Here is a 26667-nt window from a genome sequence, read left to right on the forward strand (position 1 = left end):
TCTTACTCAATGTTGCATAGCTGGGGTGGTGGAGCCCACACTGGAATTTGGTTCTCCAGGCTCCAGCCATGAAGTGGAAAGAACATGAGTTTTGGAATTAGAGGGATCTTTGCACAATCCTGATTCTGCCCCTTAATAAGAATGTGGCCTTAAGTCAATCAGTTCACCTAAGTCTCAGTTATCCTCATCTCTAAAATTAAGACCATAAAACCTCATAGCAATGTAGTGAAGAATAATTTAGAAAACGTGTGTAAAGCCTTGGCATAGGGTAATTCTCAAATAAGATTAGTTCTACCCCCAAACCAGTATTATCCAGTTAAATTTCAGCACAAATTTAAAGTAATCAAAATGAATCCTCCATTATAGTAATTTTTTTTCTAGCTTCATCTTTCACTGAGAGCAAAACATGAATAAAAATGCTTTAGTAGGTCATTTAATGCAACGGGAAGAAATTTTGCTCCAGTAAGAGTTATCCCTGTTGGAAAAAATTAGAAAAAAAGAGGAATATGTGGAAGACAAGATATTAGTTCTGAATATCTTAGTTTTTAATATCTTATGCAGCGGTTCTTAAACTTGTCAGTATATCAGAATCCCCTGGAAGGCCTGTTAAAACACAGATTGCTGGGTCCCACCCCAGAGCTTCTGATTCATAAGATCTGGGGCAGGCCCAGTAATGTGCATCTGTAACAAGCTCACAGATGATGTTGAGACGCTTAGTCCAGGGACTTCTAGGGGTGGGGCCCAGCAATCTGTTTTAACAAGCCCTTCAGGTGGTTCCGATGAACTCTCAAATTTGAGAACCACTGGGATAGTGGTGAAAGGCATCTGAGAATATGGTCTGCAAACTCAAATCCAGGCGGCTCCATTTACCAGTTAGATGACCAAATTAAATGACTAACCTCTAGCACCTCTGCATGCCACACAGAGCGTGATAATGTCTGTGATTCAGGATTCCTCTCACTATCCCTTTAGGCCTTGAGTAAAAAGAGATGTCGTTGAGTCCTGCCAACCTACGCTGTGTTTTTCTTCTTCACACTCTGAGGCACAAAAGGTTGCTTGAATTTGAGTGTTACAGAAATATTTGCGAACACTTCTGCGATCACTAAAATAAAATAAATAAGACAGCCCTGAAAATAAAGCCAAGAGCAATGGCATTGTTTGCATCTTAAATTTGTAGTAATGGGTTTTCACCTTTTTTCATTTCCCCTGCCTTTCATAGTAGAAAATTTTTTCATAGTAGAAAAATTTAAAAATCTCCTCCTCCCCACTGCCGTTTCAAGACATGTTAGTACATTTGTTTTGCAGATAGTATGCATGCTAAGAGGCTTTTTTTTTCTTTTCCTGCATCCCAGATACAGAACCTGCCTCAGTTATCTGGTGCCTTTCTCATTTTGTGGCTGAGGAATCCTCCCCTCCTCCTCTCCGTCCCTTTTGCCTGTCTGATATGTAACTCTGTGGGACCTCATGCTATCACTGCACGGAGTTTCCCAAGCACCTGTATTTTCCCGTTTTAAAAACCTCTACTCTTTCTTCTTTCCTTAACTAATCTTTTCTATTGCCTATTGCTGACGAGGTATAAGAATCGTTGACTTTTATCCAGTGCCAGACACTCTGAAATGTTTATCGTGCATTATCATTTTGGATTCCTACAATACAGAGATGATTTTATAACTTGCCACGGTGAAAAAAATAAAAGCAAATAAAAGGAGACAAGCGAAAAGACTCCAGATCTCCACCCCAACCCCTCAACCCCAGCTCTAGCTTCTGTTGAAGTCGCCAGTGATGACAAAATATAGGAATATAGTTTGAGTCCTGTCTTTAAATAATTTAAAAATGCTTGTTATGGGTAGGTGAGATTTATACACACATGAAGTAAAATAAAATCAAGCAGCCAACGTTTGTGATACGGTATCTTTGACCGTTTTTCTCCCCTGCAAGATGTAGATAACAGCACCAACCCCAAGGAGTTTGGGGATGATTAAATAAGTCAATGCACCCGAAGGGACTTAATACAGTGCCTACCACGTAGTAAGCGTTCAATAAATGTTAACTATTATCATTATTTTTTAAAGGAGGCAGATTGGAGCGTAGAGTACACTGAAGGGAGTCGGGAGGCCGGGTGTATGCGCTGGATTCTTGCACCTAAATTCTCAGAGCCTCGGTTTCCTTATTTGTAAAATTAGGTGGCCGGAGTAAAATAACTCGAACAGCAGTTACAGCAAAGGGTGCAGCAGCAGCCGGGGAACCGAGGAGGCGCGGGGCGGAAAGGGTTAGCTAGGAGCCCAAAGGCTGGTTTCTGGGCGCCCGGCGAGAGAGTCCCCGCCCCGCCTGGAGGCCCGGCAGCTCCGGGCTGAGAGCAGTTCCGGTGCCAAAACCCTTCCCTCCCCCCGCTCCCCCGGAAGTGCTTTTCCAGGATTCGGGCCGGAGAGAGGCCTTGTAGGCACAGCGGCTGAGACTCGATCTGCTCCAAGTAGGGGCTACAGCCCGGGTCGGAGTCTGGGGGTTCGCGCCCGCTGACCCGCGCTCTGCTCCCTCTCAGCACCTGGGCCGACGGTGAGTGACTAGGGAAACGGACTGGGACGGCCGCGGGCCCGCGTCAGGGCTGGCGTTTTCGTGCCCCTGCTGCCCGCTTCGGGATCCGGGCTGAGGGCTCGGCTGCCGGCGTCCGGGGAAGGGGGTTGTCGACCGCCGCGGAGTTCTCCGAGCCAGCGGGACGGGAAGAAGAGGGCTGTGGGTCCATGGGGTGGGCGGGGCGGAGCCAGTAAGGGGGTTCCCAGAGCTGTTGTTGCTGTTGGGACTCGAGAGTGGGGATGGGCTGGGCCTCCGTCCGTCCGACCCCCTCATGTGTGCTCCCCCAAACCTCGCCGCTCCCCAGTTTGGTATTCTGTGTCTGGCCTGGGGTAGTAGCTGGACATGAGACTCGATCTTGGGCTCCAATTCCCGACGTTTCGCCTCCTCTGGGTCTGTCCCGGGCTCAGTAATTAACCCGGGTCCCCGGGGTGTCGTCTTTTCACTCCAGGGTGGGGCGCTGCCTCTAAATGCCAGGGATCTTTTGCAGGGCTTTTCATACAGATTTGCTTCAGGGTTGTCCGGGGTCGATTTGGACTGGGCTCGGAAGCGGTTCTGGATACGTAGGTCGCTGTGGCACCAGCATGCTCTGTATCATCTTTACTCACTTGAAAGCTCACTGAAGCTGTTGTTGAAGTAAACTTAAAAAAAAGAAAACAGCTTGCCTAAGGAAAATCCGTAGTTTACACACCCCCCCTCCCCGCCTTTTTTTGCAGACATATTAAAAAAAATAAAGATGCTGTTCTCTTATCTACACTGTTAATTCTTTTGGCTATCTCATGTCACAGTTGTATGATGAATTCATTCAGAGGCTGTACGAATTGATTGCAAAGAGATGGCCAATTATTATATCCTTTCTCCCAAAGTTTGTTTACCTTCATATTTGGAGCTGTCATTTTTCTTAAAGAAAAATTGTTCTTGGATTTTCTTGAGAGATTCCTTACACTGTTAAAATTGTTGCTGCAATGCAGAGTTTCACACAGGTGGGCAGAGATGTTTTGTTTGTTTAAACTTATTCCGTGAAGTGTTTACTTCGGATAAACTGAGGATTTCCTAGGGGAGAAAGTGATGTAGGTAGGTTTAGTGAACAGAATTTAGGTAATAAACTTTACTGCTGAAAGGTTTGTAGGAAATACGGGTTTTCCACAATAAATGGTGATTTAAAAACTTTTTATAAAGGAATGCAGTTACTGCAGATTATTGCTATTAGCAGATGGCCACTGTTTTTGCAGCGTAAAGTATACACAAATCACCTTCTTGAAACCAGTGACACTATCTGCACCTCTCATCTTGTGTGTAGATTAGGATTTATACTGTAATTTTTTGGGTACTTATGTCATTCTCTTTCCTCCCACCCCTGAAAGGGGAGGTGGTGTCATGAATCAGGAAAAATAGACTGAAGTGACAAGTTCAGTGAGCTTTCCTTTGCAAAGGAAAATTTATTTCAAGGTTGTTGATTTTGAACAGGCAAAGAGTAGATGATTTTTAAAGTCCTTGGAAAAAATTGTGGAGAGATTAGCTGCACAACTTTTCTTTTTCCTTTTCTTTTTTCTTTTTCGAAACAGCCTCATTCTGCTGCCCAGGCTGCAGCGCAATGGCACCATGATAGCTCACTGCAGCCTTCAACTCCTGGACTCAAGCAATCCTTCTGTCTCAGACTCCTGAGTGGCTAGGGGCACCAACCACCACACCAGGCTAATTTTTTTTTTTTTTTTCGGTAGAGCCGAGGTTTCACTATGTTGCCAGGCTGGTCTTGAACTCCTGGGCTCAAGTGACCCTCCCATCTCGGCCTTCCAAAGTGCTGGGGTTACAGTTGTGAGCCACCATGCCCAGCCTATTTGCACAACTTTTAAATTTAGATAGAAAGTGTAGATTCATTCAACATGTGAAGTACTTAATTATTTAGAGCATAAGATTGGAATATTGGAATTGAGAGAATCTGGAAAAATAGTTAAGTTAGATGTAGTTACAGATTTGCAGGTATGACAATGTGTTTTGAAGGGAAATATTTCAAGAGTTTTAAGAGCAGAGAAAGGTGGGGAAAATCAGATACTGATTGTATTTTTATATTATACAAGTCAATTCAACAAATACTGAGCATTTGCTGTGCATCAAGCTATGTTAGGCAGTAAAGGAGCAAATAAAGGTACAGGCATAACGGGTGAGTTTCATGTTTTGGTGATAATTTCTGAAATCATGAAGAGTTGAGTTGTATTCTTTAGGCATACTAAAATTTTTTTTAAATTGGGACTTAACTTTGGCGATGAGTGTTGAGTGCTTAATGGAAAGTGCTATACTAGGCATTTTAGGATATAAAGATTAAATTTTTGGTTTTTAGAAATTTGAAATCTAGAAGGGGATATGAGATTTGTGTAAAGATTTACAACATAAACATTTGTAAATACTTATATGGGTGGTTTAAGGTAAAGTTTGGAGTAAATTATACAAAAGAAGAAAGGGTTCATTTTTAGCTTGAGTAATGGAAATTTGTGGAGGTAGCTCAGAAGCTACTATTTATTGAGCATTTACTGAACAGACTCAGTGCTAGTTGCTGTTTACAACATTTTCTTAGCTTCACAGCAATATGTAAGTAGCTTAATGATGAGGACAGTGAGGCTGAAATATGTTAAGTTACTTGCCTGGGCTATGTGGCTAGCAAGTAACAGCCCCAATTTGAATCCAGATCTGTCTGGTGCCAAAACCTGTGTGTTTCTCCTGCATCATGTTGCTTCCCAATAAACTGGTAACCTGAGTTTAATGTTACAGAGAATAAGAGATTTTTCTAAGACAAAGATTTATGGATTGGGAGTAGGTGGGTGAAGAAGGCCTTTCAAATAAAGAGAATGATGTGAGCGGAAGTGTGGAGGTGGGAAAGTTCATTGTGTACTTGGAGAAAAGTTAGTGGACCAGATTACCTGGAATATACTGTTCATTTGGGGAATTAGAGATGAGGTTTGAATTTTAAGTTGGGGTGGGATTGGGAGCATGTTTAAGTGCTGCTTTTAGAAGTTCGACATTTGGGGACAAAAGTTGGACATTTGGGAGGTAGTGAGAAGTTACTAAGGTCTAATAGAGTAGTGTGCAGAATGATTTGATGTGGAAAGCTGACTTTCAATATAGTATTAATACTGGGCAAGGGCAGTGGTAACGGAATTAGAGCACAGGCTCTGCAGGACCTCAATGTAGTAGGTGGGTGGCGGGGAGGAGGGGATTTTTGGAGCAGGTTTGGAGGAGATGGAAGGTGAAGATTACACTTTCGTTTTTGAGACAGAGCCTCGCTCTATTGCCAGGCTGAAGTGCAGTGGTGTGATCTTGGCTCACTGCAACCTCCGCCTCCTGGGTTCAAGTGATTCTCCTGCCTCAGCTTCCCAAGTAGCTAGGACTACGGGTGCTCGCCACCACGCCCAGCTAATATTTTGTATTTTTAGTAGAGATGGGGTTTCACCATGTTGGCCAGGATGGTCTCGATCTCTTGACCTGGTGATCCGCCTGCCTCAGCCTCCCAAAGTGCTGGGATTACAGGTGTGAGCCACCACACCCGGCCAAAGATTACACTTTTTAAGTGTCAGCAATGTTGATGGTGGTACTCCTACTAGAAATATGGGCAAGGAGGTACATAATGAGATCAGTTTTGGATTTGTTGACTTTTTATATACTTGCCAAATGCTGGAAATGTCCAAAGGCTTTTAGAAATGTGGATTTGTGGTTCAGGAGAGAGGTCAGGACTAAGGCATATGTTAAACATGGGTTTAGTGAATAATACAAATAGGTGTATTAGTTGAATCTGTGTAAGAAGATGAAAGTGCCAAGGGAGAATGTAGAGTGGGCAGAAAAAAAAAAAAAAAACTTCTGTTTTAAATGGCATGTGTTTGAAACAGAAGGAAATACGCTAAATGATTTATTTTATGCAGTGGGTAAAGAATTTGGTAGTCTGTGTACTGCTTCTTCACACTGTAGGTTCATGTGGAGTAGAAAGAATCTGATCATTAAAAGTCCAATTGAGAAATACAGTTTTCTTGCCCTTGGTAGCAAGAATACTATGCTATCATTACCCTATTTCAGGGAGGACAAACTGCTTCGGACTCGGACTCATTTCATCCAGAGTGTCAGATTTGGTTACTTAAAAGCTATATTAGGTTGTTTCTTTTGGACATTTGTTTGGCAAGTGGTATGTGAGGAGTTGGAAGCAAATCTCTGATACAGTATTTCACTTATTTATGTGTATGCCATTGATTTTAGTTTCAATATGAAGAACCTCTGAATATTCAAAGATAATATTTATATCTCATTAAGGGTGTTAATATTGTTTTTTATAGAAAATGGCATTTAATTACATATTTTTCTTCCAACTCTATTTTAGTTGAGTAGTTTTGGATTATAATGTTTGGATTATATTAGAGGGATAGAATAAGATGCTTTTATCCATTATATAATAACACGTATGAAAGTTACGTATTTTATTTTGGAAACTTTAAGAACTGTAAATTTATAGAATTTCATGTGGTTTTCTGTTTAGGTATTTGCATAGGGAGAACTTGAGTATTAATGTGTGAAAGATTGTAATAGTTTGCGGAATGAGGCTTAGAGTTGTAACTTTTTGAGGGCAAGTTTATTATTTTTAGACTGAGTTACCATGGAAGTGTTTATTTCCTTCTTGAGAATTAATACATTCCTTTTGTTTTTCAGGAATATGTTTTCCACTATATCACAGGCACTTGGGAATGTCGAAAGAGTCCTGTCTCAGTGTTGTTGAAGGCGGGGGTTTTGTGTGTGCTTTGTCTGGGCTGTTTGGCTTAGTTTCAGTAAGCCTGGTGTTAATGAGGCAAAGGTCAGGAGTTCCATTTAGCTTCGGTCTAAATGATGGCCAGGGAGTACACCCCTCACTCCCTCCAGCTGTCTTGGAAATTCCTTGGTTGTCATTGGTCACAAAGGTGACTAGATGAGGGTGGATCATTATACCATTGGAAGAATACTAGAGGAAACTTAGAATAATGGCTGGGACCTCTGACTCTAAAATTAGATAGACCCGTGTCAAAATCCTTGGTGTTCGACCTTGGAAGAATCCCTAAACTTCTCCAAGCTTACATTTCCTCATTATTGAATAGGTTAGTATTTCGTTTGGGCATTACGTATCATCACTTTCCTTTTCTAAGTGGGAGCTAGCCACTTAAGCTTGTGGCTCCCAAAATGCTGGACTGTGGAGTAGTGTCAGTTCATGACAGAGTTTTCCTTTGAGTGAAAGGAGAATGTAGTTAGCTTTCTTTAAAGCTAAATCTATTGATATTTTTTTTCTAAAATTGTCTCTTACCATTTTTGATAGGCACTTAGTTCTTTTATGAAATAGTAGTGATGGGTAATTGGTAGTTTTTGTTTTTTAAATGTCGTTGGCAGAATAAAAGTTGGCAATCCTATGCTGGTCACCCTCTCCTTCCTTGTGCCCCTTTTTAAAGATTATGGTTCTGTGAAATCCTAAAATCTTGGCTTAAACAGAATCTGAGGGATTGGAGGAGACTTTTCATCCACATATTTATGCATATTAAAGAAGGTTTGGGGTACATTCTGCCCTTGTGTTAGCCTACAGAGGCTGTATTGTGATTCTCGCCACCATTGAATTTAATTTTGTCAAGATTCACAGTCAATACTTACAACACATTTGAAGGAGCAGTTCAGACTGTTTTCAGTTGAGTTCACACAAGTGGCTCCAAATTACTTGTTTAAGACTGTGTTTCTCAACCAGAGCCTCAGGAGAAAACTGGTGAACTGTGGGCGCTGCCTGGGGGCGCTGCTTTAAGTTATTACTCTGTTGATTAGCCAACAAGATAAATTACTCGCCTTTGACATAGTGAAGCTGCAGAAATTGGCTTTCCATTTCACTTCTTCTGCAGGAAAGACAGAGCAAGAAAAGCCTTTTTATTAATATAGCAAGCAAACCTTGTACAAATATCAGTATTCAAAATGCTTTCTAGAGAAAGAATAGTGCAGCACTGTGCATAATGGGTTATGTAAGTGGAGCCACAGAAGTCTTCCTGGGGACACAAACCAATTATTAGCATAAGTGCTTATTGAAATTGCATCAGTTATCTAGATGAGAAGCTTATTGACTCCCTGGTTCACTTGGGTGGGCAGGCGGGTGGGGCATGGGGGTGGGGAACTTAAGGTGCAAACCTAGCGTGTTAAATTAAGGCTTAACATTTGTTTCTTTTGAGTGTTTTTGGTTGGGTAATTTTAAAAGTTGGGAATGCTATAGAAATATTTAAATTCTATTAGAATGCCTAAAGCAAAATGTTCAGGTTAAGTTGAAATAGCTTGGACCCTCTGTTAATTTTAAAGAAAACTGAGTTTGCTGCTTTAGATATTAAAATGATATGGGTTTATAGAGTTATGTTGTGTATCATTGTTTCTGGTAAATAAAAAATGTTTAATTCATTCAACAGTGTTTAAATTTTTCTCTTAAAGTACTTCCAATGGCAGAAATGTGGATGAATAGTACCCTCAGAAGTCTAGGAATGCAGCCCAAAGTGTGCCTGCTGTAAACTGAAGTTTTTGAGGCCTGTAGGTTTTATATTTTAAAATTTATATAAATGTTGCATTTTGCTATCTTACATGCGTGTAGACAGTATTTTAAAATACTCTCAACTAAAATTGATGCTCCTAAGAGAGAGTGCAGTATTCATCCTGTGGCTTTTTATATCCCTATGACATGACTTGTATCACTGGTTAGTAGTACTGTGATTAACTATTTAATAGTAGCCATTTATTCATTTATTTTTAAACCCTGTGTCTGATGGTTTTTGTTGGAACATAGGAGATGGTAAACAATTTCTGATACTTTCTATGTATTTTTTATAAATAGCAAGCTGTTTTAAATACTACTAAGCAGCTGTAGTTTCATAGAAATAAAATGACTTTTAAGGGGGATTTAATCCATTAAAAATTTTTTTTCTGTGTAAGATTTTAAAATTATCAATGTATTTCTATCATAATAAAATATGGTAGTACTGTCTCATAGAGCTTTCTGAAATGATGGAAATGTTCTATGTGCTGTTCAGTATGGTGGCCCATATATAGCTTCTGAGCACTTAAAATATATCTAGTGTTACAGGAGAACTGAATTTTTAATTGAATTGAATTTTAATTAATTTAAATGTGAATAGCACATGTGGCTAGTGGCTACTGTATTAGTGCAGCTCTGTAAGGTTAGGAAGACGAGAGGAGAGATCAGACATCTTCATGCCACCTCTCACCTCACATGTGGGCAGATTAGGCGTTCAGCAAGTATTTGTTGAATGAAATAATTCATCTTTTTATTGTTTGAATTTTGAAGACCAGTGTTTGTGAAGTATTCTAGAGTTTGGGGGAGGAGCCATAGATTTTTGAATTTTTTTCTTCTGTATTGATTTTCAGAATTTACTTTTATTCTTACAAAGGCATACATCATTGTGTGTGTGTGTAAAGAATTATATAATGAACTACCATGTATGACCAACCACTTTAAAAAACAGAACACTGCCAGCACCTTTGATGGCCCTTCATGTTTCTCACTACTTGTGATCTCTGACATACTCTTTAAGTAACCACTATCTGAATTTTATATTAATTGTTACCTATATTAATCGTTACCTTGCTTTTCTTTTTAGTTTTATATGAATGTCTTTTTTTTTTTTTTTAACATTTCCCTCTGTCTTGAAGTTTAGAAGTTATACTCTGTGTAGCTTTATTTTAGTTCTCCCTGACCTCCAACAAGTGAGATACTTTTGTTTTAAACACTGTTAACTTTGATTTGCCTATACACTGTATCTACAGATGTCTGCTTATTCTCATTTGCATCTGAGACCTCTGATCTAGGACCATTTTTCTTTGTGTGAAGTACATCTTTTAGAATTTTCCCTAAGGAGGGTGTGTTGGAAAACTTTTTATTTGTTGGAAAATGGCTTTTTCTTAGTCTCATTCCTGAAACTGGTTTTCCTGAATATATATTCTAGATTAGCAGTTGTTTTTTTCTTTGCTCATTATAGATTTTATTTCGTTCTCTTCTGGCTTTTACTGCTGTTGAAAAATACGCAGTGTAATTGACAGTCCTTTATAGTTAATCTGTTGCTTCTTTATTCTTTGTTTTGAGACGGAGTCTTGCTCTGTTGCCAGGCTGGAGTGCAGTGGCACGATCTCAGCTCACTGCAACCTCTGCCTTCTGGTTTCAAGCGATTCTCCTGTCTCAAGGCCTCCTGAGTAGCTGGGATTACGGGCATGTGCCATTACACCCAGCTAATTTTTCTATTTTTAGTAGAGACGGGGTTTCACCATGTTGGCCAGGATGGTTTCCATCTCCTGACCTCGTCATCCGCCTCCCTCAGCCTCCCAGAGTGCTGGGATTACAGGTGTGAGCCACCGTGCCCGGCCTAATCTGTTGTTTCTTTATAGCTAGTTTTAGAACCACTTCTTTGTCCTTGGTGATCTGCATTTTCATTTTTATTTTTGGAAGTTGATTTCTTTTTATTTATCATGCTTCGTATTAACTAGATTTTGGAATCTGAAGATTAGTGTCTTTCAACAATTTTGGAGAAATTTTGGCCTTTTTCTCAAATTTTGTGTTCCACATTTTCTGTCTGGAATCTGTATTTGAAGTATGTTAGATCTTCTTACTCTACCTCTGTGTCTCTTAACATGTCTTTATATTGTGCGTTTCTTTATCTTTGTGTATTGTATTGTGTTCTGGATACTTTCCTTGAAGTTAGCTACTTCTCTCTTCAACTGTGTTCAACCAGTTTATTGAATTTAAAATTTTTTTGTTTTAACTATTATACCCATTTTTTTCATTATAGTAAAATACACATAACATAGAATTTACCATTTAACCATTTTTAAGTGTACAGTTCGGTGGCATTAAGTACTTTCACATCATTTTGCATCTGTCACCACTACTGATCTCCAGAACTTTTTCGTCATCATGAACCAAAATTTGTACCTGTTAGACAATAATTCCTTATTTCCTCTTTTCTCTAGCTCCTGGCAACCACTATTTGAGTCTCTGCCTCTACAGATTTGACTGTTCTAAGTACTTCATAGAAGTGGAATCATAAAATATTTGTCTTTTTGTGTCTGGTTTATTTTACTTAGCATGTTTTCTAGGTTAGTCTATGTTATAGCATGTTCATTGAGTTTTACAAATTTATTTATGTTAGAGATGGGGGCTTGCTATATTGCCCAGGCTGGAGTGCAGTGACTCTTCATAGGAGCGATCATAGCACACTACAACCTCAAATTTCTGAACTCAAGTTATCTTCCTGTCTCAGCTTCCCCAGTATCTGGGAGCACAGGCACGTGCCACTGCACCTGGCTGTTGAGTTTTTTAAAATTTCATTTATTATATATTTTTGTTTCTAGATATTTTATTCAGTTCCTTAAGACTATCTAATCCTTTTTTTGGGTATTCTTTTTCCTTTTCTTGGTTATATTCTCAAGATTTCTTTTATTTCCTAAAAATCTATTAAATATACTTATTTTACGTTTTGTGCCTGATAATCCAGTATCTGAAGTCTTTGCAGATGTGATTCTGCTGTTTGTTTCTGCCAGCTGTTGCTTATGGTGCTGTGCCTTCTTGTCTTGTAATTTTTGACTGTGAAGTTCTTGAAACTTTATATTAGTTTTGCAGAGTGATTTTTAGTAGTACTTAAAAATTTTATTGTTTAGAGCTTATAAGTAAATGCCTGGAGAATAGTGTGCTATTTTCTTAAACTTTTTATTTTGAAATGATTTCAAACTTACAGGAAAGTTGCAATAATAGTACAATAGACCTCTGTTATACGCTTTATCCATATTCACTAATTTTTAACATTTTGCCATATTTTTCTTTTTGCATACACACATTTTTTTTTTTGTGAACCGTTGAAGAGTAGGTTGTATGCCTTTTACCTCAGGATGTATTTCCTAAGAATAAGGGTATTCTCTTAAGATAATCATAGTACCATCATGAAAGTCCAAAGTCTAGACTTTTTTTTTTTTTTTTTTTTTGAGATAAGGTCTCTCCCTGTTGTCCAGGCTGTAGTGCAGTGGCATAGTAACAACTCACTGCAACCTCAAACTCCTAGGCTCAAGAGATACTCATGCTTCAGCCTCCTGAGTAGCTGGAACTACAGGCACGCCCAACCATGCCCAGCTAATTTTTTTTAAAGATTTTGTAGAGGTGGTGTCCCACTATGTTGACCAGGCTGGTCTCAAACTCTTTGGCTCAAGCTATCCTGTCTTGGCCTCCCAAAGTGCTGGAATTACAGGCATAAGCCACCAAACCTGGCCCAAGAAATTTAACATTGTTACAGTACTTTACACTTGACATTCCCATTTTGGTAATTAGATCACGTATTGTATTTTAGTCTCCTTTAATTTGGGGAGAGTTCCTTAGCAGTTCTTTGTCTTTCATGCAATTGAAGAGTATAGGTCATTTATTTTATGGAAGATTTTTCAACTTGGGCTTGTCTGATTTGATCTGATTAGCTTTTTGATCGTAGTCAGGTTATCTTTAGTCAGAATGTTACAAAAGTGATGTTTTCCTCTCAGATTATCGCATCTGGAGATACATAATGCCCACTTGCCCCTCATTAGTGATTTTAATTTTCGTCAAGATGTTGTCTGGTTCATCTATCTATTCTATAGTTACTATTTTTCCCTTATAACTGATAAGCAGTCTGCCTAGAGGTATCTTAGTGTTTTATGGTTTTTTTTTCCTTAATGAAAACTAAATATAGTAATAACATACCTTATATTTGTATAGTGCTTTCTATATATACATGTATAATGTATAAGTATATATAATTGTATATATATAATTGTTGAGAGTTTAAGGCTTGTGTAGAGGAGGTTTTTGATACTTTGCATAACTCTAGCTAAGATTTGTCGGATCAAAATTCGATAGAGTTGCACATAGCAAAGAAAATTCTGAAGCATTAGGTGACAAAAATTAGTGAGGCAGATTTTTTGATACCAGATCATTTCTTTTTATTAAACAATCCTTTAAGATTTGAGTGATTAGAGGAAGTGACTTAAGGTTTTCCCAAGGTAAACTTTTACGTTGATATTATGGGAGTGTTGGTTAATATAATCCTTTGATCTGGTAAATTGGTAGAAGCTGGGCCCGTTTTCCCCTGTGAACCCTATACCTCTCATTCCCAGTTATAGCTGGAGAGACTTGGGCATTGAACCTTGGTTAAAACATGAATTCATCCATTGACTGACTGAGTCAGTAGATAGTTATTGGGAGCCTACTATATATTAGGCATTGTGTTAAAATGTTTAATTAAGACAGATGTGACTGCTGTCATGGAACACAGTCCAGAGGTAATAAGCTTTTATATCCTTTGTGTGTAGCAGTCATTTATATATTTAAAGTGAATGTATATGAGAAAATATCGTTTATATCTGTTGAAACTGTTTTCTGGCAAGGAAGAAAGTTCCAAGGGCTCTTACTTAATAAATTACATTGTAAGTATAGGCTTTGAGGTTCAAAACTATTCAGTTAAGCATGTTCTGAAAATTGACTGATAATTTTCATTTAAATTGAAGCCTTTTATTAAAACCTGACTTAAGTAAATTACATTCAATCTAAAGACGGCCATTTGCCTTCTGTGGGGTTTTGTGAATAGTTAGTAGGTTAGTGCCTTGAAAGCTACATGTTACAGGGCTCATTTTACATTCCCACATCTCCCACTCTCAGAAAAGTTTAATATTATACATGCTAGTGCATGTATTATTTTAACATTTTATTTTGAAGTAGACTCACAGGAAGTTTGGAAAGTAATAGTCTTGCATACCTTCACTTGGTTTTCCCAATGAAAACATCTTATATAGATGTCATTTATGAACACGAAAAAATTGACATCAATACATTACTGTTAATGAGATAACATATGGTATACAGATTTTACCACTTTTCAAACCTGAACTTCTTTGTGTGTGCATGTGTATATATAGTTTTGTGTAATTTTATCCTATGTGTAATTTTATAGAAACAATACCACAATCAAGATACAAAATTGTTGCATCACCATGAAAGAACTCCTTAGCGCTACCTCTTTGTAGTTACAATGCCCCGTGCCCCCCAACCACTAGTTTTGTCATTTTGAGAATGTTGCATGAAGTCATGTAGTATGTAATTTTTGGAGATTCATGTTTTAAAAATGTAATTTGTTTTAATTCAAAAAGTGAAATCTCAGAAAGTTTACAAAAATAGAAAAAAATTCTTTATCACTAATACAATTTTGGAGTTTTTATCGCCTTTTTCGTATGTATTTTATATCACAGTATATGCTCAATTTTGTTTGCTGCGTTTTACAAACTTTATATTAAGTATTTTCTGTGTCACCATCCATCATATTTGGTTTTTGCTATCATAAGAAATGTTGCAAAATATATAAAAAGAAGAAATTAAGCGTAAAAAGAGAAATATTGCAGAAAACACCTTTGAGTATATGAATTTCTTCATATTCTAGTTATTTTCTTAAGGTAGATTGCCAGGTGTGATTTTTGAGTCAAAGGATATGAGAGTTTTTTAGTCTTGAAATGTGGTTAAATTGTTTCTCAAAAGGATAGTATTACTAGTACTGTTTCACTGTATTCTTTTAGATTGGGTATTTGTGCTGCTTTCCCCTTCCCCCCAACTTAGTAGGTGAGAAAGGTACTTCACTGTTGTGGTTTTAGAGTGCATTTCTTTATGTAACAGGTTTTTCATGAAGAGTAAAATTGATTATAATGTCATAATGATATGAACTTTAAAAAATGTGATATTGCTTTTAATTAATTGGAAAAACTTTTTTTTTTTTTTTTTTTTGGAGACAGAGTCTCGTTCTGTCGCCCAGCCTAGAGTGCAGTGGCACGATCTCAGCTCACTGCCAGCTCCGCCTCCCTGGTTCATGCCATTCTCCTACCTCAGCCTCCTAAGTAGCTGGGACTACAGACGCCTGCCACCACGCCCAGCTAAGTTTTTGTATTTTTAGTAGAGATGGGGTTTCACCATGTTAACCAGGATGATCTTGATCTCCTGACCTCATGATCCTCCCACCTTGGCCTCCCAGAGTGCTGGGATTACAGGTGTGAGCCATTGTACCCGGCCCGGAAAAGCTTTTTAATATCTGTGCCAGTATTACACAGTTTTGAGCTAGAGGTTGAATCACCACATCCTTCTCTTTAGCTTACAGGTTTACCTACAAAATGATTGCCAGTTTCTACATTGCTTCTCTTTGCTCTTTATCATTATCTCCTAGTTACTCTCCTCAATTTGGATTCTCGACCTTTCTTCCTGTCTGCTCCCTGTTCAAAGGGCTGCTGCTTCCTCCACTGGTACCACGCCAGCGCCTCATTCATTTTTCCTATGTTGTCAGTTTCCAGTGCCTAGTCATGCTGTTACTGTATCCTTATCTTTATAGTTAAGTATAGCCCTGGGAGACTACAGTCTCTTGGAGTGCGCAAGAGTATTGGCCTTGACTTTGTTTGATGGCTGTTTAGGAATTTATATGGCTAATAATGTCTAAAGTCTGTATGTGTAACATATATGAATACAAAAATAACAAAACAACAAGAAAATTGTGCATCTTTTACTTTTCTGTATGTCTTGGGAGACAGCAGTACTGTATTGTTAGAGCAGCAGATCATTATGGTAACAACAGAAGACATTAAAACCTGCCAGGCATGGTGACTTGCACCTGTGGTCCCAGCTACTTGAGAGGCTGAGGTGGAAGGATCACTTGAACCCAGGAGTTCAACACTAGCCTGGGCAACATAGTAAGACCTCATCTTAAACACACACACACACACACACACACACACACACACACACCTCTTAAAGTAAAACAGAAGGTTTTTTATTTATTTATTTAGAGATGGAGTCTTGCTCTTGTCATCCAGGCTGGAGTGCAGTGGTGTGATCTCGGCTAACTGCAACCTCCACCTCCCAAGTTCAGGCGATTCTCCTGGCTCAGCCTCCTGAGTAGCTGGTATTACAGGTGCCCGCCTTCATGCCTGGCTAATTTTTGTATTTTTAGTAGAGATGAGGTTTCACCATGTTGGCCAGGGTGGTCTGAAGCTCCTGACCTTAGGTAATCCACCCTCCTCGGCCTCCCAAAGTGCTGGGATTACAGGCATGAGCCACCATGCCTGACCTAAACAGGTTTTAATTGAATACTTACTAAGATTCAGACACTGTTCTTAAGTGCATGTTTTCCGGTCTTCACAATAATTCTATAAATTTTGAGGTAGCCACATATAAAGATCCCCATGTGATATATTGAGTAGATACTTGAAAATGTTGGTTACAAGGACTCATAAAAAATGACATTTTTTATTTTAACTAGAATATACATTCCTTCACTTTTTCCCTATAGTGTCAAGGTTTTTGTTTGTGAATGGGTCCTTTGATTAGAGTTCTGGATTGCCTTTTTTGGCATAATCCACGGCCATGCAGCATTATCCATTAAGTATCCTAATAGATTCTCTTTGTTATGGAGAAGAGAGAACATAAGGCACTTTCAGTGTAATACAGGCGTACCTCATTTTTTTTGTGTTTTGCAGATAATTCCTTTTTTTTAATTTTTTTTTTATTTTTTAACAGATTGAAGGTTTGTGGCAACCCTGTATTCAGAATTCTGTATCAGTGCCATTTTTCCAGCCAGCATGTGCTTACTTCATGTCTCTGGGTCACATTTTGGTAATTCTCACAGCATTTGAAACTTTTTATCATTATTCTATCTGTTTTGGTGATCTTTGATGTCACTATTGTAATTGTTTTGGAGCACCTCAAACCGCGCCCATATAGGATGGTGAACTTGATCAATAAATGTGTGTGTTCTCACTGCTCCACCGAATGGTTGTTTCCGCATCTCTTTCCCTCTCCTCAGGGTTCCCTATTTCCTGTCCTGAGACCCCAAATATTGAAATTAGGCCAGTTAGTCCTATGATGGCCTCTGAGTGTTCAAGTGAAAGGAGGAGTCACACATCTCTCACTTGAAATCAAAAGCTAGAAATGATTAAGGTTAGGGAGGAAGGCATGTTGAAAGAGAAGCATCTTGTGCCAGTTAGGTTGTAAATGCAAAGAAACAAGTTCTTGAAGGAAGTGAAAAGTGCTACTCCAGTGAACATCCAGATGATAAGAAAGTGAAAGTCTTATTGCTGGTATGGAGAAAGTTTTAGTGGCCTGAATAGAAGATCAGACCTGCCATAACATTCCCTTAAGCCAAAGCCTAATCCAGAGCAAGGCGCTAATTCTGTTCAATTGTATGAAGGCTGAGAGAGGTGAGGAAGCTGCAGAAAAAAGGTTTGAAGCTAGAAGAGGTTGGTTCATGAGGTTTAAAGGAAGAAGCCATCTATATAACATAAAAATGCAAGATGGAGCAGCAAATGCTGATGTAGAAGCTGCAGCAAGTTACCTAGAATAACTTATTTATTTATCATTTTTGTTAGAATTATGTTTTATTGTTATATAGATGAGGGCTTGCTATGTTGCCCAGACTGGTCTTGAACTCCTGGGCTCGCCTCCTTATGCACCAGAACCACAGGCCTGAGCCAACATGCGTCCCCAGAAGAACTAATTTAGGTAATTGATGAAGGTGGCTACCCTGAACAACAAATTTTTAATGTAGGTGAAACAGCTTTCTATTGCAAGATGCCATCTAGGACTTTCATAGCTGGAGAGAAATCTGTGCTTGGTTTGAAAGCTTCAAAGGACAGGCTGACACTCTACTTAGGGGATAATGCAGCTGGTGACTTGAAGTTAACATTCACCATTCCAGAAGTCCTAGGGCCCCTTAAGAATGATGGTAAATCTACTCTGTGCTTTATTAATAGAACAACAAAGTCTGGATAATAGCACATCTCTTTACAACATGGTTTATTGAATATTTTAAGCCCACTGTTGAGACCTACTGCCCAGAAGAAAAGATTTCTTTGAAAATATTACTACTCACTGACAATGTACGTGGTCACTCAGCCGTGATGGGGATGTACAAGATTACTGTTTTCATGCCTACTAACACATCTGTTCTTGTAGTCCATAGATTGAGGAGTAATTTTGACTTTCAAGTCTTACTGTTTAAGAAATACTATTTTGTAACACTATAGGTGCCGTAGGTAGTGATTCTTCTGATGGATCTCTGCAAAGTAAATTGAAAACCTTCTGGAAAGGATTCACCATTCCAGATGTCATTAAGAACATCTTAATGTCGACCTTGTGTCTGCCCTTGTGATTTATGGGCGGAGATGAAAATATCAACAGTAGCAGGAGTTTGGAAGAAGTTGATTCCAGCTCTCATAGATCTCTTTGAGAGATTGAAGACTTCGGTGGAGGAAGTAACAGCATATATGGTGAACATTGCAAAAGGATTAGAATTAGAACTAGAGCCTGAGGATGTGACTGAATTGCTGCAATCTCATGGTCAAACTTTAATGGACAAGGAATTGGTTCTTAGGAATGAGCAAATAATAGTCTCTGAGATGGAATCTACTCCTGATGAAGATTTTGGGAACATTGTTAAAGTGGTAACAAAAGATTTAGAATATTACATAAATTGAGTTGATAAAGCAGTGGCAGGGTTTGAGAGGATTGACGACTCCAATTTTGAAAGTTCTTTTGTGGGTAAAATGCAGTAAATTAGCACCACATGCTACAGAGAAACCTTTTGTGAAAGGAAAAGTCATTTGATGCGGCAAGTGATTGTTGCCTTAAGAAATTGCCGCTGCCACACCAGCCTTTAGCAACCACCACTCTGATCAGTCAGCAGCTATAACCTTGAGACAAAACCCTGCACTAGCAAAAAGATGACCACTTGCTGAAGGCTCAGATGATCATTAGCATTTTTTAGTAATAAAGTATTTTAAAATTAAGGTATGTGTGTTTTTTTAGCCATAATGTTATTGCACACTTAATAGACTATGGTACAGTGTAAACATAACTTTTGTATGCCCTGGGAAACCAAAACATTTGTGACTTGCTTTACTGCAAAATTTGCTTTATTGCTGTGGTCTGGAACAGAACCCGCAATATCTTTGAGGTATACTTGTATTTAAAATCCTTCTACGTTTTCATGCTTTTCCTCCTACTTAAAGCTGTTTTGACCTACACCTAATTCCATAATAACTTTAAAAAATACTAGCTGCTGAATCTTTTTGAACTTTTCAACATAATTTTCACAGAAATAACCTCTTTTTCCTCATAATTCAGTTCATATGATCTTACATTACATAATTACAATAACAAGTACAGTTGGTATAAACTGGTTTGGGAATGGACAGCTGGCTCTTATTAAACATTAAGTTCAGAAGGGTAGGGACATGTTAAGAAAGTGGTCTGCTTAGAAGACTACTAGGTGTAGGTGATGAGCCTGTGTTGGGCATTAGGGAGTGATTTATGGAGGGACTGTAGAGCTTTATTTTTGTAAGTTTGATACAGTAGAAGTCTGTTAAAGAGTTTCTACTGAATTATTATTCCTCTTTCCATTTTATAGATGAAAAAACTGAGACTTCAGAGAGTTAAGTAACCTTCCCAAGGTCAGGCAGGTGATAATAATGGAGCCCCAGGATTTTTACCTTGATCTGTATAGGTTCAAATATAGCATGTACTCTTACCTTCTGTGCAGGTGTTTGATGCCTTTTAGGGAATCTGATTTACTCAGTCAATAGGTAATCTTGAGTGCTCTTCAGGTAGTGTTTGGGATAGAGTTCTGTAAGTTGTCCCACATCTTAGATACTGGCTTCATTTTGCTCCTTGGTTCTTTTTTTGCACCAACTCTGTGTAAGAAAAATGAGGGTACATTCCAAGATAAAAATTAAGCTTATAAGGCTTGGTTAGATGGCTTCTGCCTATAATCCCAGCACTTTTGGAGGCTGAGGTGGGAGGATTGCTTGAGCTCAGGAGTTCGAGACCAGCCTGGGCAACATGGTGAAATCCCATCTCTACAAAAATACAAAAAATTACCTGGGTGTGGTGGTGTACACCTGTAGTCCCAGCTACTCAGGAGGCTAAGGTGCTTGAGCCCTGGAGGTCAAGGCTGCAGTGAACCATGATCACGCCACTGGATTCCAGCCTGAGTAACCCTGTCTCAGAAAAAAAATTAAGCTTATAATTATTTGTTTTGTATTAACTATGTCTTTGTGAGAGTTATGGCTAAGACCTTTAGTGATAAACTACTGAGGTCATTCTGAAATGAAAGAATGTAAAGGGCAGAAATGGAGTGTGGAGAGCACAGACATAAACTTTACTCTTCGTCCTGTTAGGTTTCCTTAAGTTTGGTATCTGATCAGTCATCTTGATGTCATTACTTATTTCATGAGGTATCAATTGAGCCATTAGGGTTTAAAGAAAAGGAATATATATACACACACATATACAAACATGCATACACACATACACACACATATATTTGTAGTTCTTTGGTATCTTTCTGTCCTCCTCATCTAGCACACACAAATGTTTTTCCTGATTAAACTTAACTGTTTTGTCTGTACTTAGAGCCTGGTGTGTGTTTTTAGTTGGCGTTTTGCTTTCCTAGAACATTTGAAAAAAAAAAACGAAATTACTCTATTTTTCATTAATTTTCAGATGCTGGCATCCAAAAAGTTTTCTACAAAATAAAATACATTTATTGTTATTATTATTTTTGAGATGAAGTCTCACTCTGTCACCAGGCTGGAGTGCAGTGGCACAATCTCGACTCACTGCAACCTCCGCCTCCTGAGTTCAAGCGATTCTCCTGCCTCAGCCTCCCTAGAAGCTGGGACTACAGGGGCGTGCCACCATGCCCAGCTAATTTTTGTAGTTTTGGTAGAGACAGAGTTTCACCATGTTGGCCAGAAGGGTCTCGATCTCTTGACTTTGTGATCCACCCATCTCGGCCTCCCAAAGTGCTGGGATTACAGGCGTGAGCCACTGCGCCTGGCTAAAATACCTTTATTATTTATTGGATTTTCTGTTTTTATTAATGATGGCTGTAACCCCAACCAGAGCTGCTAATCATCATGTGATAACTGACATTAGTACATTGAGGTTTTTTTTTTCCCTATGGCATATCAGACTTTTATATTGTCGAGTAAACCATATTGAGTTTTATTTCCTGTCCAAAAAAAGAAATTTGGTTATTTTGGTTGTATACGAAACTATATTTCAGATAGTATATAAGGCTGTCAGGCTATTTTTAAATCTCCAAAATAGCTTGAGAAACTACTAGTTCTAAGTTAGGTGGTCCTGGACTCACTGTCTTTAAATGAGTTTAAATTTTGTTGTTGTTGTTGTTTATAGTTGTGAATCCTTGACTTTGATATGATTATAATTATTAGCAGTACTCATTAATCAAATGTATGAAATACCTAAGTCGCCCTTGAGCTCTAGTAGTTTACCAATAAATATAAAATTACAGTTAAAAATGAAAATTAGCCGGGTGTGCTGGCTCACGCCTGTAATCCAGCACTTTGGGAGGCCGAGGCGGGCGGATCATGAGGTCAGGAGTTTGAGACCATCCTGGCCAACATGGTGAAACCCTGTCTCTATTAAAAATACAAAGATTGGCTGGGTGTGTTGGCATGTGCCTGTAGTCCCAGCTACTCAGCAGACTGAGGCAGGAGAATCGCTTGAACCTGGGAGGTGGAAATTGCGGTGAGCCGAGACTGCGTCGTTGCACTCCAGCCTGGGTGACAGAGCAAGACTTCATCTCAAAAAAAAAAAAAAAAGGAAAAAAGAAAAGAAAAAGTTGGTGACATTCTTGTCCTTTTTCTTTGTAATTGTCAAGATATGTAAATACTACATATTCTGAGGTGTTTTTTACATCCTATATACTTAACTATACCTTTTGGGAAGTTTTTGGTTTTTTTTTTTTTTTGGCTTTTTTGGGGGTCATAAGCCTGAATGTTTGAATCTGGCAAATGAACATACTGATTGTTTGATATGCCAGCTAACATCTTTTTTTTTGCTGAGGTATATTCTACACCTCAAGAGACTGTAATTGATTTTGACAACAAACCTTTGGGCTATATAGTTTGATTTAAAAAAAAATAGGTCATCAAGTCTAAAACATACTGATGTAGCAGTATGTTCAGATGGCCAAGTCATAACGTTGTTAATAAGAGACACACTAAAAGGATTTTAACAAAAAATATACTACTCTTTATAATGTTACCGTTATGTATTTTCCCCATTTCAAGAATTTGCTTTGTAGTTTTGTAATCAAACAGATTGTTTGAATCTGAGAAAGAAGAGGGGACCTGAGTAGTATTGGCTACTATCAGATTAATAGTTCTTTATCTAATAGCAAAAACAAAAATCATATTAAATAGCAACATTTAAAAATTAGCTTGAAAAAGAGATGAAGTATTTCTTTAAATTTCTTGAGTTTTAATGACTAATTGAGGGATTATAGCATTCAGCTTATTTGGAATTTAAGAGCTAAAAAGAAAAATTCCATTAGAAAAGTACCTTAAAAATGTGTGGGTTTTTTTTTTTTTTTTAATTTGAAACTTTTGCCCAAGTTTTTGTCCTCCTTCTTCTCTTGTTTTTAACTGCCTTTTGGATTCAAATGATTTTAGCACTTCTTAGGTTTTTTACAAAATATTTCTGGTGTATGTAGCCATTTGAGATCTAGACCATAACCAGAAATTTCAGCCAGATAGTTTTTTCTTTTGGTGAAGCACAGTTTGTAGAGTACTAACAAAATTGTATTATATTCAGTGTCATTTTTGTAAACAGATTGCTTAGGGTAAGACACATTCTTCGTTTATTTCTTGACTTCTTATGCTTTGTTTTGGTTGATGCAAAGTTGCCATAGTTATACTTTTCACTAAAGAAGAAATAAGTCCTTTACCTGTGGTTATTGGTAACCTCTAGTAGTCTAGATTTTCAGTCCAAATTAAAAGTGCCTAGAGATAGAAGAGTAGAACTATTTATGGATTAGAAGATCTGAGAGAATGTCCTAAATTCTTTTGCTGTTTTAAAAATTACTCATTTTAACAAAAGTTTAGTATGTGTACATGATCTAAAATTTAAAGATACAAAAGGGCTTATTGTGAAAAGCAAGTCTTTTTTCCTACCTTTCTGTCTACTAGGTCCCATACCCCGAGGCAGTTGCTGTTTATAGCACTTTGTCTTCCTACATTTATAACCACATTCTTTTTCTTTTTTTTTTTATTTTGAGACAAGATCTCTCTTGCTCTGTCACCCTGGCTAGAGTGCAGTGGTGTAATCTTGGCTCATTGCAGCCTTGACCTCCTGGACTCAAGCGATCCTCCCACCTCAGCCCTTGAAGTAGCTGGGACCACAGGCACAAGCCACCTGCTTGGCTGATTTTTTGTATTTTTTATAAAGACAAGGTTTTGCCATGTTGCCCAGACTGCTCTCAAATACCTGAGCTCCAGCAATCTGCCCACCTCGGCCTTTCAAAGTGCTAAGATTAATAGTCGTGAGCCACCGCGCCTGGCCCATACATCGCTTTTTAATGACTGTATAGTATCCATCGAACGGAATGTACTATAAATTCCCTTTTTGGTGGACATTAAATTTGTTTCTTATTTTTGATGTGTTTCTTCCGCTTTTTTTTTTTTTTGGAGACAGGTACCCAGGCTAAAGTGCAGTGTCACAATCATAGCTCACCACAGTCTTGAACTCTTGGGCTCAAGTGATCATTCTGACTGAGCCTTCCAAGTAGGTAGGACTACAGGTGTACAGGTACATACCTCCATTTCCAGCTAAGTTTTTAAAATTTTGTTGTAGAGACGGGCACTCACTGTGTTGTCCACGCTGGTCTCAAGCACCTGACCTCAAGGACTCTTATCTTCACGTTCCCAACTGCTGGGTTTACAGGTGTGAGCCACAGTGCTGGGCCTATGTTTGGCTTTTAAAATAATGATTTAATGAATATTGTATACATATTTTGCCCATGCAAATATATATCAGTACTTTAAAATTAGAAGTAGAATTTCTGTGCCAGTGGATATACATTAGCATTTTTGATAAATATTTCCGAATTGTTCTTCGTGTATTCATTTCTAAAGATAGAATGTTAGTTTTATAAGGTACTCTGCAAAAAATATTACTAGTTTGGTTATATGCTGTTTATAATTAGATTTATTCTCTCTATTATGTGGTTGCAAGCACTGATCACTCTTGTACAAACAACTAGCTTTCACTTGTTTGCTTCATCAAAAATGTATTATTTTCATTATTAGCAGTCACTGTAATTTTACTTTATGTAGATAACCTGTATCTTGTGAATGAATTGTGTTTAAAAAAGAATTTGGCCAGAGGCTAGGGGTAGAGGAAATGGAGAGTTTAAAACAAGACAGAGAAACAAACAAAAGTAATTTGAAATTATGAATCTATATTTCCATTGAGTCATATAAAATGGAGTAACAGGGAAATGGGAAAATAGTTACTAGTTCCACCCAGGGGATTTTGATACCTGTGATTCAGGTGGGTTGAGATGAATCAGGTCTTGAAGGAGATGATGGAAAAGGAAGAAAAGTAGAAATGGCTGTAATTGTCAGGAAGATTTATGGAATCTGAGAAAAGGGAAATGGAATGGAAAAGAAGATTTCTAGGGATAAGACAAAGAACCATCTGTATGCTAAGCATAGTTTATTCCTTTTTTAAAAAATCTCATATTTTTTAGGGGGCAAGTGACTGGTTACTGTTGAAGTCACTTTAAGGATTGTTTTGGGAGACAGGATAACTTGGCTCCATATGGATTTTTTTTAGGGATATTCTATTCTTCCCTAAAGTGAAAACATACACGAAAACTCTAACTTGAAGATAATGTTCTGTCTGTTACAGCCCACTTAGTTTAGAGGTATCTAGTACTGGTCTCACTTGGTAGCAATAATTCTCTATTTGGTTCCATGGTGGAGCAAAACAGACTTGACTGTACAGCCATTGTCCTTCAGATGTGTCTAAATTTCTCAGCCTATTTACGAGCATCAACAAACACTTTGTGCATACTTCTGCCATGGGTTGAATGTGTCTATTTTCCTTTAATTTAGTTTAAAACTAGTAATGGAATTCCTGAGGTTTTGAGAGGAGTAGTGTTGGCAAATTAAGTTTTGAAACTAAAGGCATATTAAGATACCAGGCAAAACAGAGAGACTATTGCTTTAGAAAGAGATCTTAAAACTCCGCTGACATTTGCAAAGCCAGTGTCTTATATTTATAAAAGCTTTAGATAGGAACTGCTATTTTCCTAAAATTGTTGGTTTAAAAATAATTGTTACATTTGTGCATTTTAAAAGTTGCTTCTAACACACTTTGGGTATGCTTGAGCTCAGCCGTTTCAGCAAAGTATTCAGACATTTGGGCATCAGCCCTTTTGGTCTTATTTTGTCTTAGACGATTTATGGATTGTGGATGTCAGGGATTTGATAAGCTCCCATTAAAATTTAATGTGGTTTTAAAAATTGCTTAAAATGCCCTTTGAACCTGTTAAAATGTGCTGCCATCATCTGAATTAAGAGATTTAGCGGCCGGGCACGATGGCTCATGCCTATAATCCCAGCACTTTGGGAGGCCAACGCGGGTGGATCACCTGAGGTCGGGAGTTCGAGACCAGCCTGACCAACATAGAGAGACCATGTCTCTACTAAAAATACAAAAATTAGCTGGACATAGTGGCGCATGCCTGTAATCCCAGCCACTCGGGAGGCTGAGGCAGGAGAATCACTCGAACCCAGCAGGCGGGTGTTGCGATAAGTTGAGATCGCACCATTGCATTCCAGCCTGGGCAACAAGAGCGAAACTCCACCTCAAAAAAACAAAACAAAAAAGAAATTTAGCTAAATATTGCTAAAATGACAAATGATAGTATTTGTCATTTTGATGTTAGTTTGTTAAGTGTACTTTCATTCCCTTTAGAAAATACTAGCTGCATATACATAGGATTATGTTGATTTAAAATATGCCTTTTCCCTGATTAAATATCTTTAATACTATTTCATCTGCATTCCATTAGTATTCAGTTGTGGCCTCAGCTATTTACGTGAATTTTACTCATCAATCCATGAGTTTTTTGAGTGCCTTCTGTGTGTTAAATCTATCTGTATGTTTTGTTTTCTTGTTAGGCTTCTTTTCAGAATTTTTCCAGGGCAAGAATT

The 26667-nt window shown here is 38.2% G+C and overlaps 1 protein-coding gene across 3 annotated transcripts in view; it reads left to right on the plus strand.

Annotated features, from left to right (window-relative positions):
* Positions 1–2401: 2401 nt before the first annotated feature.
* The window catches only part of FRS2 (fibroblast growth factor receptor substrate 2), a 111293-nt gene continuing 87027 nt past the window's right edge, over positions 2402–26667 (plus strand). For all 3 annotated transcript variants that reach the window (XM_023226538.2, XM_023226539.3, XM_023226537.3), the window contains exon 1: positions 2402–2553. The gene's annotated coding sequence lies outside the window, so the exon portion shown is untranslated. The remainder of the gene's footprint in view (positions 2554–26667) is intronic.

Source organism: Piliocolobus tephrosceles, chromosome 10, assembly GCF_002776525.5.
Source record: "Piliocolobus tephrosceles isolate RC106 chromosome 10, ASM277652v3, whole genome shotgun sequence".
NCBI lineage: Eukaryota > Metazoa > Chordata > Mammalia > Primates > Cercopithecidae > Piliocolobus > Piliocolobus tephrosceles.